The sequence below is a fragment of the Morone saxatilis genome, unplaced genomic scaffold (genome assembly GCF_004916995.1).
Source record: "Morone saxatilis isolate NCDOM2014 unplaced genomic scaffold, NCSU_SB_2.0 Contig18, whole genome shotgun sequence".
NCBI lineage: Eukaryota > Metazoa > Chordata > Actinopteri > Moronidae > Morone > Morone saxatilis.
In genome coordinates, this window is record NW_023339740.1 from 21087814 (window position 1) to 21093281 (window position 5468).

Below are 5468 nucleotides of genomic sequence, written 5' to 3' on the forward strand. Positions count from 1 at the left end.
TGTGTGTGTGTGTGTGGGCTCACATGTGTTCATGGGTGCCAACATTAGTACCCAAGCCAGTACAGCATGTGTTTGATGGATGAGCTGCACCTAATTTAATTTCTCATCATTTTTTTCTTTCTTTCCTTTTTTTTGTTGTTGTCATTTTCACATGTGCCCGATGGGTCGAGGAGTCTTCGTTCAACTTCATTTACTGTTATCTCGACTGCGGATGAGGCGAGGTGAAATTATTTCCAGCAGAGTTGATTGCTGAAATCCTTGGAGTTTTGTGGGGCTGTTAAATTTTTTCTGTATCTGTGTTCTAGTTGCAAAAGTCTTATCAAAGCACAATACCGCCAGTATGTAGAGGTGATGTAAAAGACAATGTACTATTCTTCTTGATATATTGTCATATTATTAATATCGTGTTGATCCGACTGTTTTTCGATTGTTTTTTTTTCTTTTCATATAAAACATACTCGATATTGCCTGATAACCCTGTCTCCATCTTCCAGGTAATAGGCTGATCTATTTAGTTATCAGAACATAAATAAAATGTAAATATCATTTTGGAAATTGTTATTCTTCTGAGGTTTTATTCTTATCGGTGAATTTCCTCTCTGAAGCCTTTATTTGTCTGTTTGGTTGAATAGGTGAACAGAGGCAAAGCAGTGTATTTTTCAACTCCAGATACTGTGCAAATGTTCATGTTTTAATCACGAGTAGCTCTCAGAAAATCTGATTACGCATTTGCATCTAGGGCGTTTTTCTATCTCCATTTTCCCTAATCAACGTGTTATCTTGAGTTTTGCTTCATACAACATTTTCTTGGAATTAAATCAACATTAAGCGAAAGGTTTGGGGGCAGGAGTCTGGTATTAAAATAGATATTACTTATCTACTTCAACCATTCATTTGTGCTACAGTTTTAATAGCTGCAAGCCAAAAAATTGGGTGTTTTTGAGCTCCACACTTTTGAAATGTAATTACAGTTTCAGCTGCTGTATGACAAATGGATGGATGAGAAATATCCTGCACAGCTAATACAAGTTTTATCAAGATTGTCAATCAGCCAGCAGCCGCACATTATGGACGGCTCCTCTCATATTCTACTGTACATCTGGTGCTGCCAACTGCCACACTTATATTAGAAAAGCGGCTTGGTGAAGCATGGCTGTGAATATTAGAGCCCAGTTTAAACATGGTCTGCTTTGAAATCATGTTTGTTGCTCGGTCGGCTGCACATCAGTCCACTGCTACCAGACATTAAGGGTTATTCTAGGATGAGAGGTTTACTTTTGCCTTATCATTTTTTCATGATTTCTTTTAGTGGAAAACCAAACATCAACATTGTTTATCAAATGTGAGCGAGCATTCATTTTTTATTATTCAAAGGAGAAACCTCAGCTGGTAACCAGGCATTAATATACAAGTGTTAAAACTCCCGGGAACCGGCTCCAACATCTGATCAAGATTTTTCCTGTTTTGAATGTCTGAAACATGATTTTGCCCCCTGATGGTTTTATTAGTTTCTGTTGTACCTGCCAAGAAGACAAATTAATCAAGAAATAAAAGATGATGCTGTTCATTTCCTGCTCGCATTTGTGTCTTTGTCTGAGCGACAGTCTCCGAGTCAGAAGATTGCAGGGGAGGGTCAGAATACAGGAGAGCTGCCTGCCACAGACATAAATCCTGCAGAAGATGCTTCCTGAATCCTGATAAGGCTCCAGGGCAAAGCAGGTGGGGGTGTGTGGGAGGTGGCAATACCAGCGGGAGTTCAGACAACCTGGAAATCTTTCCAAAAAATCTGGATTAGGAAGGATCTTGTGGTCTTCAATGATCACTTTCACGTTTTGCTAGCAGATCCAGAAGGACACCTTCCTTCCTGGATGAGGTTAAATCATTATGTGCCCTCGTTCAGCTTTCCAATAAAAAGATCAGAGTTGACTGCTCCCTCCTTGCTGTCACCTTGTTGGTTGACAGACAGCCAGAGAGATGCTCCTGTAACGAAGCCCCTCCCAAAAGGCCTGGCCTTCTTAAATGGCTCTAACACCCTCAGCTAATCACCACAGGCAGCTGGATGTGATTTAGAGGGGGGCTGTTTTCACGCTGGGATCTTCTAATATTTGTTGTTATATTTTAATGAGACTTGTGTGCATGTTTTCACCCACATCTGTCTGTTTAATTATGCCTTCTGCTGTCACTGAACGTGCATTTACGCTCATAATCTTTTTATATCAGAGGTAATTTCCTTCTAATCCTATTATCACATGTCATCATCTGCACCAACGAGGAGCTTACACTTGTTTCACAATTTCTTAATGTGGTGCATGGTGTTTTGTCATTTCCAGTAACTAGGGGAAGGCACACACACTAAAAAATCACTGGGTCAATAGCATTGACGCAACACTAAGTTAACTTCGCCCAGTACCAAAGGCTTTATTTGACCCAGCAGTTAGATTTTCTCTCTCTATATATATCTATCTATCTATATATATATAGATAGATATATATATTACACACACAACCGGAATATTGTTATTTTGAAGCAGTGTTGTTTTAGGGTCGATTTGACTGTTTAGCCGCACAAAACAATGTGCATTCAAAGCTACAAACACATAATTAACAATCAGTGTCAAATAGGTTTAAAAAGGTCTTGAGAAAAATAAACCATTTGGTAAATAATAGTACATTTACTCAAGCGCTGTACTGTTTAAGGTATTTGTGCTTCAGTATTTCCATGTAATGCTCCTTCTACTCCGGTGATACATTCGAGAGCAAAATATTGTATGTTTTACTCCTCTACATTTAAACAACTGTTAGTTATTAGTTACTTTACAGATTTAGATAATTGATACAAAACATGCTCAGCAAATAAATTCTGACCTATTATTATCAATTAAGCTATAGAGCATTTCTGCACTTATATAGCAATTATTACTTTCCCCTTCAGATATGTATTAAGACATTTATACAAATATAGGCTTGGAACAATAATGTGTGTCTGATATGTTATTTTTTTCTGCAAAAAAGGTCTAATTTCCACATTCAAATTCTAAAAAATCTTTTAAAAAAGGAATGTATTCCTGTACTGAATCATGTTCATTTTTATAGTTTTCCTGCTGGACACAAGATGTCTCCTACGTCATTGCAAAAGATTGACTTCTATACTATTCGTGATGTAACAAATCATGCTCGTAGGCACCGCCATTAAAATCTGATTTTCCACTTTCAGCACATGGATGTGAAAACATCCTTTTAGTGTCAAACTCTGCACATACACAGTGAAACATCCAACTGTAGGAACAAGAAGAAAAACATTTTCTTTAATAATAACAATTCTGAATATTTCTTCCACTACTGCTCAACAGTAATATAAGAAATAATGGGGATTTGCTTCCCATGGATACTGGGTAGAGTTAAGCCATATATTGACCCAAAATGTGGCCACTTATGACCCAGGATTTTTTAGTGTGTGTTATATTGCTGAATCTATATGGCACAGAAATCAATTTTTTAAAAAGCAGGATTGACTCTCTGTGCTCTGCTTGCCAGCATGTCAGATGAGTCACATTTCTGGTATAAATTTATCCTGTCAGATCTCTCAGTGCAATTAGGATGCTCTGCCGTTTGTCATAGATAAGGCTGCAGTCCCGGCTCCTCTGGGCTCCACTTTACATTCAGCTCGTTAAGAGGGTTAATAATTACACCACAGTCAAGTTTCTCGGCACTGAAAGACTCTGTATTAGATTTCAGACAGGAGTTGTCCTTTAATTTGTTCAAAGTATGAACCCTCATTCAGTCGCTGAATATCCAGGCTGTCAGGAGGCCTGGAAAGAATGAAATCTAATCAACTGCCATCTCACACACACAGGATGTAAAATCCTCTCTGGAGACTTGAAGCACAATGCAGCGATCTTTTTTCACCTATGACTGAGGATTCTGCTACAACTTGTTCCAGAAAAAACATAATGTATCCCCCCTCCTCCCTCGTACGCACTCACACAAGCACAGATCAAACACAGACAGACTATGCAAACAGATGGGATGCCATGTTTTGTACTGTTGTAGCTCCATACTAATTGGGGGGAAGTGTAATGACATCAAAGTTTGGAAACAAGAAAGTGTTTGATTCTGTGGTTGACTTACAGGACCCCAGCCGCTCCGCTCTTAACTTGTTTACTTGTTAATACAGAAGCCACTTCAGAGGTTCAACATCCTCTCTCTGTGTCTCTCTTCAGATGAAACATAATAATGATGATATGCATTCAAAGGAAGTCATGTAGAACTGATTCAGTTCAATATGGAGGTGCTGCGGTTGTGATTTAGATCAGATAATAAACAAGTAAAGAGCTGAATACTCATTTATAAACCTCCTATTGTGATGAAATAAAATGCTGTGGTTTTAATATCCCACAAATATAACAGCTGTGATTCTTGTGATGACTCAGAACGAGATTTGAAATTCAATAGCAGCACATGTGACTTGGCATTCAAGCCAGCCATTATGAAAAGCAAAAGTAAAATAAAAGCTCCAAAAGAATAGTGCTTCTTCAATCAGGCCTTTTGAGTGTTTGTTCACCTTTCAGCATTAAATAAAAGAGTCACTATAATGTTTTGGGTCCATGAATTGTGAAGATGGCACAGGTTTAAAATAACATACAAAAGAACACTTCTATGTCGTTATATCCCACAGGCAGCGGCTCAGTCAGTGGACCATAGTATGGAGTGTGGGCTGGTAGCTGGTAGCGGTGCCAGTTCCACCTCCTGGGCACTGCCGAGGTCCCCCTGAGCAAGGCACTCCTAACTGGTCCCGGGGCGCTGGTACATGGCAGCCCATCTCTCCACATTTGCATGTTTGTGTGTAAAAAAATAATTTCCCCAGTGGAGATTAATAAAGTTAATCTTCTTCTTCTTCTTCTTCTTTATATCCAGCGTGAGGCACATATTTCTTTTACTCTTTTCGGTGAGAGCTGCGGATTCTGTTTGGTTTGGTTTTAGTCCAGTTTGCAGTTTCCGGCAGACAAGTGTGCTGAGTGACATTACAAACAGAAGGAAGTTCACCTTCTCCTGTGACAAACCCAGACAGGGTTGTTTGGTTTGGGTTTGCTGTACATCCAGAAATCGAGTTTCCAAGCAGGCAGTGAACAGACTGGTTTACTGACAGTGAACATATTTGTCATACTTTAAAAGAAAGTCATACTTTAGTAGTAAACCTATTAAGGCTATAGTTTCATTTTAGGGGAGGTTTTATCACTTTTCAGATATTTATTATTGTAATCTTTGTTTTATGCTTAGAATTTTGTTTGATTGAATTTTTTACAACTTAATTATATTAATTTTAATTGTAATGTAATGTAATTTATTACTAATGTACTGTATATACAGTGACTTACTATTCTTCCGAATAATGTTACTCAGCCTTTGTTTGGGTTTTTACACTTCTACTTTATTTTCAGGGTTGGGAGGGTTATTTTATAAATGTAATC